We start from the raw sequence: 15,245 nt of genomic DNA, 5'->3' as shown, positions 1-15,245 counted from the left end.
ATTGATCGGGGAGATGGATAAATTATGCCATGAGTTTGAAAATACCCCCCTAACTGAAATGGCCAGTACCTGCTGGAATATTACCCTCTTAGTGTGAGAACAGTTCTTGCACATGACAATATTTCAATCAGGAGCACATAAGTCCTTGCAGCATTTTGTAAAAAAAATCAAAACCTTTTGGGAAGATGATGTCACGTGCGTTTTTACGAAACTGCATTGAGACGTTTTACGTTCACTTTGAGGTGCCAAAAAACAAACGGCTTCGGTTTATGAGTTGCGGCTGACAATAATTACGGCAGTTCATAAATACAATTTAACATGGCGTTTTAAATTCATTGCTTTCGAGTATCTGCCAACTTCCTTTCCTCCCATTTCACTCGCACGTTTGGAAAAGTAATAAATGAAACATAATTAATGGATCACGAAATTGGGAACACACGGTTCAACCTCTCTCTTTCCCATGCCAATACAGTCTTACAGAGAAAAAGGTTTCGAACAGAAGCACAGAAGTTTCCACGAGAGTGAATTAATGGTTTTATGGACATGGAGAGCGAATTGGACAATACCTGCAGCTCGAGTCTGACACTTCTAACAGATCAAGAACTCGAATCCTGCTCTCCTGATGACAATACAATTCTAGGAAGAATTAAGATATTTCGATCAGAGTAATAAAGTACGGTCGAAGTGAATTGACCTTCTCAAGTCTTACTCTCTTGATACCAATACAGTCATGCAGAATATTTGGATCAGGAGCACAGAAGTTCCAGTAACGTTTTTAGTCAGACCCAAAATGTTTTAGAAAACGTCACGAGATTGGAGATTCAACATCTAAGAGGACTATGACAAAATAGCCTTGCAGACAACAAATTGCGAGCCGGAGCACAGAAGTACACGCAACGTTTGGTCGAAACCTTCAGAAAAATCAATTAAATTCGTCACGAGGTTGGAGGTACACGATGAATTGAGCAACATCCTCTTCGATTCTTACTCTCCTGGTGCCAGTATAGTATTACAGAGAAAGATATTTCGAGCAGAAGAATAGAACAGCTCATTACATTTATAGCAATGAATTAATTGCGTCACGGGCTTGGAGATCTCCTGATACAAAGACAGTCTATCAGAAGATAATATTTAGCTGCCTTATAAATAGACGCTCTAAGTGAATTGAGCCCTTTTCTCCTGATACCAAAGAAATTTTCAACAGGAACCCAGAATCTTTTGGAAATTGTCACAAGAAAGTTGTGTCAGGTGCACAGAAGTACATTGGTTTCTATACTTCGCGATGCCTAGACTATCAGAAGACTCCCTAATGAATATATAGCTAGCTACTCACCTTTTATGCTCTCCTGATACCGAAGCTTCAATTTATGATTTAAATAACACCACAACATCAAGTGGAGCTTTCGGGTTAAACCAAATGCGTCACACGAACTTCCCACAGGTTTCTACGTCGCAAAACGTATATTTTATTAGGCATTCAGAATCGGTGCGTTTTACGAAATAGCTCGACTAAACGGAAAATAATGAGTGTTAGTATACAAACTTTCCTTATCGATGACGTCGCTCGGAATTGTAACAACATATTTTCCCGCTTTCGCCCTTTTTTTAATGGAAAATTTGCGCGTGCAATAAAGGATCCCCGAGATGCGTCAGCGCACCCACGAAAGTCGAAAGGACGCGTGCCGCCCGAGGTCTTTTTTTCCTTATGCGGCAGGATTGTGTCGTAGGCTGGCGAAGCCGGTGACATATGGGTTTTAATTATATATGCGGATTTTTTTATTCGTTTCTCTACAGTTTATTTTCCTAGTATATGGACTCGATTTTTTATGGCGAATATTCTCGTCGAAGGGAATATTTCTGATCTAGTTTTACAGGTGAATATTCCGGAGCGAATTTTCAAGGAGGTGCGTTTATAGAAGGCGAATAATCTGAGATGGCTTTTAGCAAAGAGTATCTTTTAGAAAGCAAATATTTCAGTATGAAATTTCAGGGAGCGAATATTTTTGGGTATATTCTCGGACGATTTGTTTCTGGGGACGAGTCCTTTGAAACAAAAATTCTTGAATAATAATTTTCCGGATCGGGTTTATGGTGACAATTTTACAGGGTGAATATTTCATGGTGAATTTCCGTGAATATTCTGGAGAAGGTTGTTTCTCGAATAGGTATTGTGTGGTGAATTTGTTTAGAACGAATCTTCTGAGGGCTGGTTATTGGGGCAAACATTCAGTGATTGTAAGGGAATTTTGTGGCGACTTCTCTTTGTGCTGAATATGGCGGGGGGAGGAGGGAGGGGCGATGATATCGGTGGGAGACGCGATTGGTATATTCTGTAACAGCTTTCCTTGAGGCCGGGTTTGTTTCAAGGGAAAGGCAAATATTTCGGGACGAATATCCTTGAAAACGAATAGACAAGGGGTGGTTGTTTTGGGCACATATTTCGGGGTTGTTTTCTAGTGTGAATATTAAGACATTAATTTTATTTCGCCACAAGTGGATCTTCGGGGCCGAATTTTTGTGGGAGAATATTCTTAGCCGATTAAAAAAAGGCTCAAATGATTAAAAAAAAAGATTTTTGAATTTTTAATTTTTTAACATTTTTTTGAATTAATATTGTATTTTTTTAATTTTTTAGTGTTACATTTTTGAAAAGATGAAAATGTAGGGGGTTTAATTTAAAAAAAAATGAGCTTAGGTAGGATAACTTTTTTCCCGACCCCGTGTGCTTATGTTGCAAACTTTAGATTTTTCAAAAAAGGCGAGCGAATATTTTCAAATTTTGATTTTTCCATTGTAATTTTGACTCAAAAAGAGCACATGGCGCCTATGTGGCTTTTTTGTTAGCCCTAACAATTACGGAGATCGACTAAAAAGGAACACGCTGATGATATTTAAAAAAGATTCGAGTGATTAAAAAAGGTTTAAAGACATTCAACAAGATTTTTTGAATTTTTGAAATTCTTATAAAAAAATTTTTGAATCTTTCTGAATCAATTTTTTTGAAGATTTTGTTGCTAAATTTCCGATACCTTTGCACTGTATCTCTGTAATTGTTAGTTAAGTATCTCAAAAAAGTAATATTTGGTGTTTTACCTAAAATGGTAAAATCAAAATACGAAAATATTCGCTTTGAAAATCAAAAATTTGTCAATTTTAAAATGATCCTTCATTTTCTTAGGTCAAAGAGATGCAGAAAAATGTTTATTACAAAAGTTTGTTTATAAACATGCCGTTTTCAAAATATGCATACGGGGTCAGGTAAAAAGTTATCGGACCAAACCACATTTTTAAATGGGACACCCTGTAAATTTTAATCTAAAAAGATAGCGTATTAAATTCTCTTTTCAAAAATATAACACACCAGGGGTTATTACAGATGTAAGTAATTTAAGAAAGATGCACAAATATTAAAACAAGGTTTAAAAAATTATGAATATTCAAGTGATTCAAAAAATACATTCAAAAAGATTTTCGAAATTTTTATAAAATCTTTTTTGAATCGGCACTGAATTTTGTTAGTGTTTCATTTTTGAAAAGATAATTTAATACGCTTCGTAGATTAAAATATACAGGGTGTTCCACAAAAAAGAGGTTAGGTCCGATAACTTTTGTACCTGATACCGTATATTTATTTTGCAAACAATCATTATAAAAAAACATTTGTGTTAAACATTTTTCTTTTCCCCAAAGAAATTACTTTAATCCTTTTGGGTACAAGTATTTAAGTGGGTAACGAATATTTCGACTCATTTTTAAGCAATTTGCCGGTAAGCTATTTTTATTCGATATTCTGAGAGTAAAATACCAAGATAATTCTATATTTTCTTGGTTAAAACAGGTTTAGAAACATGTTTTTTTTTACAGGACTTTCTCTGTAATGATTGCTGAATAATCGGCCGTTTTCAAAATAAGTGTACAGGGTCAGGTAAAAAAGTTATCAGACCTAACCTCATTTTCTTAAATGTAACACCCTGTGTATTTTTATCGTAAAAGAGCATATTACAATCTCTTTATGTAACTAATTCAAAAAGATTCAAAAAAGCCACTAATATTCCGGCTCGGGTTTTTTGTGAGAGAATACAATTTTTCTTCGATATTCTGGGGCGAATATTCTTGCAGGCGAGGTTCCTGAAATAACTCCTTTGGGGGCCAGTAGTTGGGTGGGCCAATATTTTCATGGAAACGAATATTCCGCCACGTTTTTTTAGCGAATATTCTCGAACATTATTTTTCGGTTGGCATTAAGCGGCGAATTTTCTTGAAACTGAGTCTCTTAAAATGAACTTCTTTTGGTACAATTATTTCAGTGGGCGAATATTTTCATGGTCACGTGATTTTTACTGAATATTCAGGAACAATCTTTTTGTTCAACATTAATGGGTGAATTTTTTTGACTGCGATTTTCTTGGAATAAATTTTTTTGTGGATAAGTATTTGGGATATTCCGTCACAATTTGTTTAGTCGATATTTTTCGGGAGGCCTGCTTCTCTGAGTGAATATTCCCTTACTGATTTTTGAAAGCGAATATCCCGGAACACAATTTGCTTTCGGGGTGCATATTCCGAGAGTAAGGGTGAGGTCCTTGGTGGCCATTTTTTCCGGTAGAGAACATTACGATTGCGATAACCACCCTCGGTATATTCCTACGTACGAATACCTCCGAAAAAAGTTCCTGCCAACTAATTAAATTAAGTGCGAAGTATTTGACGTTTTCCGTCTCAAAAGTGACATTCGTTTAATAATATTCAAACGTTTCCCGTCAGGATGAGAAACTTGGCACCCGATCGAGGGCTTAATTTAAAATGTGTGAGAGCGCTCATCGCTGTGGGGGGTGCGGTTAGGATGCACGATGTGCCCAAATGGTCTCTTTCTCTTGAGACACTTTTAAAAATAGAGCGGTCACGATGCGCAAAACGTTTTTTGGATGGTGTGATGCACCGATCCAAGGCTTCGTATTCTGGGCTGGAGGTTGCAATTCATCTTTTGCTACAAACGGATAACGTAGTACAGATTTCGTAAGTTATGGTCAAGCATGATTATGTTTATTCTGGCAATTTATAAATAACTTCATTCACACACATGTTTTCATCCGAAACCTCGCCGCCCAGTTAAACGGGGAGGAAACCTTAGATTAATTACATCCTAATCTAACGGCGTGCCTACTAATTTAATTCAATTACCGCGATTACCGAAAAACGTTCCCACCGGTAGCGACGAAGCGCCGAAACGAATTTGTTTCATCATCCAGTTCGACTGCCAGCGAGGTCAGAGGTCATATCATATCTTCGATCGGCTGTTATTTTTGCTGAGGTGATCGAACTGATGCAATTTGCAACGCTTTACCATAATGGTAAACATCATATCGTTCACCCCATCGAATCGAGATATTCTCTAACACAAAGTATTGGGAACGTACCTAAATTAAAACAAGTATAAATTGTACGCGACTCTTGTGCAGATAAAGCGCATTTTTTTAACCGAAAAAGCTTTTGTTTTGTCATCACCAATATTTCTTGCAGACTTCTCAATCGCGCTTTGTGAGTACCCTCTTCCGACAATCCGTTCTTGAGGTATAAGGGAATATAACCGATCACTGTAAGAGGTCGAGGACGAGGGCTATGGTTGGTAGAAATTAATTCCTTTCGTTGAGACCTTTCATTAGAGTACCATGAAGGATAAAATTAGTTCCACCCCCCCCTCCACCCCCTACTTTGATAAGAGGACAGAAAGAAGGACAGTAGTTGGTAGAAAACGGTCCCTTTCGTTGAGACCTTTAATTAGAATACAATGAGAGGTAAAATTAATTTGTAACACCCCCGCCCCCCCCCCCCCCCGACCACGTTGCTCACTGATCTCGAAAAAGAGTCGCACGGGAAAGTTATAGTTTGTACAAACCAATTTATTTCGATGAGACCTTTCACAAGAATACCATGAAAGGTAGAACATGTGTTAACCCCCCCCCCCCAATTTTCTAAAGTTTAACTTGGCACCACTAAAGGCATGCGTATGCAAAATCTGAGACCAGTAAGTTGTCGTATGTAAAAAGTTTATGCACGTTTCACTTTCAAAAACAGCATCTCGGGAAATAATTCGTGGGGGGGGGGGCCTTTTAGACAACGAAATTTGATGGCCGTCTGGCACACCTTCAACGTATAGGCTACCTACTGCAAACTCCAGGACTCTAGGACCATTCCTCTGGAAGTTGTTCGAAACGGCAGAAATGGGTCCGGGCGGACAAAACGCAAACAATAGCACATTTTTTAAGGGTACAGGTCTGACTTACCCCATCAGAAATTTACTCTGTCTGGTTTTAAATCTATTACTTTTGCGTGGAAGGTTAATAACAGGCCTTTTTTAATGCCCAACGAGTCGAAGGTATACAACAGTGCCGAAGGAGCCGAAGGCGAGTTCGGCACAAACCTAGGCAGGGTACAGGTCTGACTTACCCCATCAGAAATTTACTCTGTCTGGTTTTAAATCTATTACTTTTGCGTGGGAGGTTAATAACAGACCTTTTTTAATGCCCAACGAGTCGAAGGTATACAACAGTGCCGAACGAGTCGAAGGCGAGTTCGGCACAAACCTAGGGAGGGTACAGGTCTGACTTACCCCATCAGAAATTTACTCTGTCTGGTTTTAAATCTATTACTTTTGCGTGGAAGGTTAATAACAGGCCTTTTTTAATGCCCAACGAGTCGAAGGTATACAACAGTATACAAACCTAGGCAAGGTACAGGTGTGACTTACCCCATCAGAAATTTACTCTGTCTGGTTTTAAATCTATTACTTTTGCGTGGAAGGTTAATAACAGGCCTTTTTTAATGCCCAACGAGTCGAAGGTATACAACAGTGCCGAAAGAGCCGAAGGCGAGTTCGGCACAAACCTAGGCAGGGTACAGGTCTGACTTACCCCATCAGAAATTTACTCTGTCTGGTTTTAAGTCTATTACTTTTGCGTGGAAGGTTAATAACAGGCCTTTTTTTAATGCCCAACGAGTCGAAGGTATACAATAGTGCCGAACGAGTCGAACGCGAGTTCGGCACAAACCTAGGCAGGGTACAGGTCTGACTTACCCCATCAGAAATTTACTCTGTCTGGTTTTAAATCTATTACTTTTGCGTGGGAGGTTAATAACAGACCTTTTTTAATGCCCAACGAGTCGAAGGTATACAACAGTGCCGAACGAGTCGAAGGCGAGTTCGGCACAAACCTAGGGAGGGTACAGGTCTGACTTACCCCATCAGAAATTTACTCTGTCTGGTTTTAAATCTATTACTTTTGCGTGGAAGGTTAATAACAGGCCTTTTTTAATGCCCAACGAGTCGAAGGTATACAACAGTGCCGAACGAGTCGAAGGCGAGTTCGGCACAAACCTAGGCAACGTACAGGTCTGACTTACCCCATCAGAAATTTACTCTGTCTGGTTTTAAGTCTATTACTTTTGCATGGAAGGTTAATAACAGGCCTTTTTTAATGCCCAACGAGTCGAAGGTATACAACAGTGCCGAACGAGCCGAAGGCGAGTTCGGCACAAACCTAGGCAAGGTACAGGTCTGACTTACCCCATCAGAAATTTACTCTGTCTGGTTTTAAATCTATTACTTTTGCGTGGAAGGTTAATAACAGGCCTTTTTTAATGCCCAACGAGTCGAAGGTATACAACAGTGCCGAAGGAGCCGAAGGCGAGTTCGGCACAAACCTAGGCAGGGTACAGGTCTGACTTACCCCATCAGAAATTTACTCTGTCTGGTTTTAAATCTATTACTTTTGCGTGGAAGGTTAATCACAGGCCTTTTTTAATGCCCAACGAGTCGAAGGTATACAAAAGTGCCGAACGAGCCGAGTGCTAGTTTTGCACAAACCGAGGCAGGGTACAGGTCTGACTTACCCCATCAGATATTTACTCTGTCTGGTTTTAAATCTATTACTTTTGCGTGAAAGGTTAATAACAGCCCTATTTTAATACAGAACGAGTCGAAGGTACACAACCGTGCCGAGGGAGCCGGAGGCGAGTTCGGCACAAACCTAGGCAGGGTACAGGCCTGACTTATCCCATCAGAAATTTACTGTCTGGTTTTAAATCTATTACTTTTGCGTGGAAGGATAATAACAGGCCTTTTTTAATGCCCAACGAGTCGAAGGTATACAACAGTGCCGAACGAGCCGAAGGCGAGTTCGGCACAAACCTAGGCAGGGTACAGGTCTGACTTACCCCATCAGATATTTACTCTGTCTGGTTTTAAATCTATTACTTTTGCGTGAAAGGTTAATAACAGCCCTATTTTAATACAGAACGAGTCGAAGGTACACAACCGTGCCGAGGGAGCCGGAGGCGAGTTCGGCACAAACCTAGGCAGGGTACAGGCCTGACTTATCCCATCAGAAATTTACTGTCTGGTTTTAAATCTATTACTTTTGCGTGGAAGGATAATAACAGGCCTTTTTAATGCCCAACGAGTCGAAGGTATACAACAGTGCCGAACGAGCCGAAGGCGAGTTCGGCACAAACCTAGGCAGGGTACAGGTCTGACTTACCCCATCAGAATTTTACTGTCTTGTTTTAAATCTTATACTTCTGAGTGGAAGGTTAATAACAGGCCTTTTTTAATGCCCCACGAGTCGAAGGTATACAAGAGTGCCGAAAGAGCCGAAGGCAAGTTCGGCACAACCTAGGCAGAGTACAGGTCTGACTTACCTCATCAGGAATTTACTCTGTCTGGTTTTAAATCTATTATTTTTGCGTGGAAGGTTAATAACAAACCTGTTTTAATGCCGAACGAGCCGAAGATGAGCTCGGCACAAACCTAGGCAGAGGACTAACTTATCCTTTCAAAACTTTACTCTGCCTAGGTTTGTGCTGAACTCGCCTTCGGTTTACTCGGCACTAGTTAAGTCTAAGGTCGTAAAAGACTCATGCGAGTGCTGAAAGCTAAACGGTTTGTAAAAGAAAGTGTTTCCTGGGGGCCTGGCATACTCATCCCCCAGTATACGACATTTTTTTTTCGCTTTCAGAACACTACGAGTAGAGGTTTATAGGTAAAGAGTTTTAAAATCCTTTACTGGGTGGTTTTGCGTCCCCGACGCGCATAATTTTTCGGAAATGCTCATCGACTTTTTCTTGCTGGGGGGTATTCCATACTGAGGAGTTGACGGACGAAGGCAGTGTCAAATGCTTCAAATTCCTGGTTACCAAATGAACAAAAGTGTGAAGATACGACTTCGACTATGGTGGCGAAGTAGCTCCTCTTCATTCTAGTACCGTATCGCGAAGACACCGCTGCGCCGCCTCGCCTCGTCTCTTTTATGAAAACCTTTTTTACATTTTTCTCAGTATTTCGGCCGTCTAGTTCCTAGAAGATTACGAAAGTCATTGTTAGACAACTGTAAGCCGATGTAAAAAGCGTTCCGGATCTCTTTTTTGCACGCAATTACTTCAGAGAGCTACTCCTTCAAGCAAAAATGCTTAATTTAGTTGCTAAGGTCGCTAATTATAGAATTTCTTTATCTAGTCGAAGGTTAAACAATCGTTGATTGTCGAAACATTCACGCTTACTTAATAAGAAGGCAGGTTAAAGATCGCCACATAATAAATAAGCGCAAATCGATTGTGTTTCGATTAATTACTGACGGCAATGACATAACTCGAGTAGGTGGTTCTTCGCGTGTGGGAAATCTCGTTCGCGACGAGTACAAATTCCAATGTCAAAAACGAGAACTGTTATGCCCCTTTTACGGGGACTTCGGTCGATTGTTGACCCCTCTTATGTAAATGCGATCATCCCGGCCGCTGACTAAAATTAAATACGGGCTCGCTCATCGCGTTTGGCTTTGTCAGCCGTGTCAATCAAAGTGGTGCCCACACGGTGTGTCGGTTTAGGTGCGAAGAATCAAATGGGCAACTGACGCACTTGGAGGTTTTCCAAAGCGCGCCGTTTCTGCAAAGAAGAAGGATAGCGAAACGAGAATTCGATTTGCAATTGTAATGGAGGAGCCAGGTGCGTTCGCACTTCCTGCTCCCGCATGAACGAAACAAACCCTGAACTATGGATCACCTTGTATTTTATGTGGACGATAAGAATCCATTGCGTCTTCCTCGAAGTAGTCGCTGCACATTCTTACGGCAATAAGATCGCGGAACTGTACATCCTTGGGACGCCGCCGCGCCCTTTATTGAAATGTTGTTACTGTAATTTATGCATATATAAATATTTCAATTCTCGCACGACAAATAATTGGACGATTGAGTTATCGCATTTGATAATGTCGTAGGATCCAAAGAGACCTCGAAGAAACCGAAGAATTTGAATAATGGAAGGTTGCTTAAAATCCAAAGGAAAAACCCGATGGATCCTAAGAATCCGTATAATCCGAAGAAAGTGAAGAACCCATAGAAATCGAAGAATCCGGAGAAACCGAAGAATTCGTAGTGTCCGAACGATCTGAAGCCGCCAAAGAATCAAATGGATCGAAGAAACCGAAGGGCTTGAAGGAACCGAAGAATTCGTAAATCCCAAGGAAAAATCCGATGGATCCAAAAAATTGGTGTAATCCCAAGAAAGTCGAGAATGCATAGAAACGGAAGAATCTACAAAATTCAAAAGATCAGAAGTAACCGAAGAATCCAATGGATCTGAAGAAACCGAAAAATGAGAAGAAACCGGAGAATCCGAAGAAACTGATGAATCCAGATTCGGAGAAACTTCTCGTTTTAATTTCGCTTGTAACCGTTTTTTTCTGATCTGCACTTTTCATTTCGATTAATTAGATAAATAGCGAAGACATTAGTTGAAATTGTGTGAAAGTAAAACACAAAAACAAAATGTAAAATATTCTCCTTCTTGCCAGACAGCCTCGAATTAGCGTGGTTTTATCTCAATTCAATGGTATGACCCATTTTATCAGTCAACTTTGATTAGCGTCGATTACAAAGCTGGATTCGTAGTGGGCACTCGCACGTGGCTTGAATTAATGGCGGATTGCCACGTTCAGCTTTCATTTTTTGTAATTGACTAAAGAAGACCTCACGTGCAGCTCGTTAGTTTAGGTTAATTTCCACATTTTGCCTTTGGTTTTATAAAATCTGAGTCGAGGGAGAGAAGTATAGCGACTGGGGGGTTTGTGGTGGGATCCAAACGGCATCCACACATTTCCCTAACGATTTTATTGTGTTTTCATTGGAACTGGCGGCCAAAATAACCAATTGTGAGAATAAAACTGATCACTGTTATGAGTCTATTTCTTGAATGTTTACACCTTCGGCTTTGATGCTTCCAAATCACGAATACGCCACTGTTTACTTTGGGATTGCATTGTAGTTAGATACCTTTGTTTCTATTAGTCGCGATTTTATAGTTTTAACGACTTGGCAAAGCGAATTTGTAAACTTTTCCTAAGAATAAAAGCTTGTGACGCAAAGCAAATTAAGGCAATTATAGAACTGAACGGTTGTATCACTTAAAAACCGCGTGTTAATCGAGCCATAACTCTTTTTATACCTCAAAGCGAGGTTTCCCGGCAAACGTAGAAGTACCGTATCAGGAACACGGTAGTAAAGACGTGAATTGCTAAATAGATCCTCGGCGGATACTTGGCGCATAATTATATGGTCGCCGACAATTCACACATACTGCCGTATGAATGAAAAAATTATACAGAAATTTTAATAAGTAAAACAGACGTTTCCAAGCTGAAATTCACCACTGCGAAGTTAGCTGTTGTGAGAGACTATTTTGCCACAGTATTGTAACGGTCCCCATTAGACTGTTACGATAATTTACTTTCACGCGTTAAAAAAATTACGCTATTGCTCGCATTTATCGTAATAGTTTTCAAACCAAACTTTCTTTAAGGTCAAAAAACAATGGTTCACGCCTTGAACTTTACACGTACTCTGTTCGGGTTCCTCGTAGCCACACACAATTTCTTCGTTGAATTGGAAATCACGTGACTCGTCACGAATTTTTAAACTGAATTCGTCTCACAAATCAAGATTCGCCCTGCGCTAACTTACAGGTGGTCGACTTCGCTTTTTTAAGCACTCGAATCGGCTGTCTACAAAATGCCGAACGGCTCGGCAGGAACGACCAAATTCCCACTACTTTACTTTTTTTATTGGCACCCATTCTGGGATGTACAACCTTTTCTACCAATAAAGGCTAGGTTGCTCGTCCAATCAGAACCCTAGATATCAATAACTCGACTTCGCGTGGAGAATACCGTTAAATCAGCAATTCGCACGGTACTGATGTTAGTTGTTAGTTGACACTTTATTCTAGCTTAATTCGTCCTATCCCACGAATGTCCGGCGCCCCAAGCGTTCGCAAGCATTTTGAACGACGGGACCGTATTCCAGGACCATACGCACATATACAAATTGGCAAAAGTTTAAGTAAAATTCGACCAAATAAAATCCGTTAAGGGGCTCCCGTTACACTTGCCTCTAAAATTCATATAGAAGATCGAATTGTATTAGGTCGAACTAGAAATGGATATTTCTGAAAGATTACAGCCTGGAGAGCTGGCAGAAGTGAGTAAACTTAAGCTACTTTGATCATAGGAAGAATATAGGGAGAGGGGTATGGAATTCACCCCAGCAATACCCCCGAGCGCTTGAAAATGTTATGATAGGTGCGGAGAAATGAACAGAATTTGAAAAAAAGTAGAATTCGAATCAAACAAAATTCGGGTTTTAATTTTATAATGGAGCTTGTTGGTCGCCTGATAGGTACTTCCTAAAAAGTGAATGCAGTAGTCAAGGAACACAGCTAAATGATGCATCGCACGATAAAAGTGCGAGGACCAACACGTCCTCAAGTGTTTCAAATGCGCTCGGAACAGAAGGGATAGTATCAGGAATAAATACAGTAATGGAAAAGTTGGTGTCGAATATTTCTTTTTTACCTGAAAAACCAATCGATCCGCTCTTTCTTTAAAATAAATTCATCAGATGACAAAAGAGTGAGGACGCACACTTCCTCAGGGGTTTTATATGCTCTTGGAATAGAAATCAATAGCATCAGGAGTGGTGAATAGGTTGCAAAATAGCGTCTGGGTATTTGATTCGTGTGATAGAAGTAGACTTTCATGTTCGTCAAAATCATGCCATCGGATGACTGCAGAATGAGGGCCTCCAAAACATCAGGAGCACAGCAATTGAGAGGTTAATTGCCAAAAATACCTGAAGTATTGTGTATTGATCTCATGCCAATGGATCTGCGTCTTCAGCAAATTAAATGTACATATTACATAACAGCAGCATGATGACAAATACCTCCAGAAAGTGCCTGGTAACAGGAGCACAGGAATAGAAAAGTTAATCGCCAAATAGCTTCTGAAGTTTGCGATGAAGGGCGACCTCTTTTACAATTCGATCTGTTGACTTTTGATCTCGTTTTTTCTCTGGACCTGTCAAGGGTAAAAGTAAAAAGATGACCGGTCGTGACAAAAAATTGACCGGTCTGGATAAAAAGTTAATTAGTCGAAATAAAAAATTGGCTAAAAGTAGAGTATGGAAACTAATTATAAACGTTTGGTTTGCCACATTTCATAATTACCTATTGCACCAAAGATGGTCAAAGCTAATTAGCTTAATTATGTAACATTTGCAGTCGTTTAATTTAAATAGATACGTATAAATTGACAAATTAGACTGTCTTGGGAATAAATGACTATGTTTAAACATTGAATAAAATTTTTTATTCAATGCTTTAAATTAGCGGTTGGTAACGAAAGATATTTGACATGGCAACATACAGTTAAATAGCTAATAAGGTAACGAAGGATATCATCTTTTTTCAACGCTTCCCTTTGTCTATTTGGGGGCCACCAAATAATTACGAAAAGCAGCAATGGACAGATTAAGAATATCACGCGAGTTGATGAAATCCACTTCTTGATTGACAATGAAACCTTCGTAGTCAATTGATTTTAATTGTCACATTTTTTATTTATGCCCCTTTTCAGAGTGTTCTAGAGCCATCTTCTCCTGGTAAGGACCTACACACAGATTATGAACCGCGTTGTGGTATCATGCAACATTACAAAGTTTTAAATAAGAACTTTTTCGTGACGAGAGCTTTCAGGGGTTCTACTGCTTTCTAGACATTTTTTTTTACTTTTCGTCTAGTTTTGGAAAGACCGCAGAAGTCTCTCGAAAGCTCCAGAAAAACTGCTAGGGCAACCGAAAACTAAGCAGTGCTTTCCACAACTTTATGATAATTTTCCAGATGTTTCTACACTCACTTTGTCCCGTAAACGACCTAGGAAGCCCTAGAAACCTCTCTAGAAGAGGTCTCTAGCTAGCGTCTAAGAGACGTAAAAAACCTACGAGATTTATGTTTTCTACAGTCTTGTAACTGTTTCCATATCTATAAATATGAGTGTAAATATTGGGAAAGAGGAGATAGGTTCTGTATAGGGAATGCAATACCGGGATCCCGCAGCATTTTTGCGGGATTAATCCCGCACATAAATGGAGCGGGATCCCGCGGGATTTGCGGGACTGAGGAATTTGTCGACCAAGTGGACGACTCTGTTTACTTTGTTAATGAAACGCATAACGGAGAAGTTATTATTTATATAATTGTTAAACTTTTTTCGTTAAAAATTTAGTATGATTTTTGAGGCACTTTAGAATTTCACCTTTTTGTGCTTTACAGGTGAGGTTTTTTTGAGTTCGAAGTTAGGCCGAAGGTACTTTTTTGTTCAATATTGTGATAATTAGCGACTTATTTTAATGCAGAAGTTAACCGCACAGAATTGCTTAGTTGCCAATTTATTTAAAGTTTTGTGGGATCCTGCAAATACCGGGATCCCGCGGGATTAACATCTAGCAATCCCTCAAATACCGGGATTGAGATTTTGCTCTGTACGATTCGATTTAACTATTCCTTGGAGAGAGTACTTCGCTGTATACGTTACTCCCTCATCTCTTGTGTCTAAGCATATACGAGAAGGGGGGTGGGTCCTTTAATTTGATGTTGGTCTGTATGAGTCGTTTAACTATTCCTTGGAGGAAGTACCTCATACAGTTTGATTGGCTGTATTACGTTGCTTGCTCGTCTCGTGTCCGCTGCCGGACGTAAGCAATACGAGAGAAGGGTTCTTGTAATTAACATACCTTCTATCCATGTGGTTTGGCTTGCTCTGGAAGTCTTTCAATATTAGAGGCCCTGCACCGGTACTAGTTCAGGGAACGACCTGAAAGACTCTCGAAAGTTTTATGAAACTCGCAGAAATGAACTT

This window comes from Photinus pyralis, unplaced genomic scaffold, assembly GCF_008802855.1.
Source record: "Photinus pyralis isolate 1611_PpyrPB1 unplaced genomic scaffold, Ppyr1.3 Ppyr1.4_LG10, whole genome shotgun sequence".
Lineage (NCBI taxonomy): Eukaryota > Metazoa > Arthropoda > Insecta > Coleoptera > Lampyridae > Photinus > Photinus pyralis.
The sequence above is the reverse complement of the archived record's forward strand: the minus strand, read 5'-3'. Positions refer to the sequence as shown.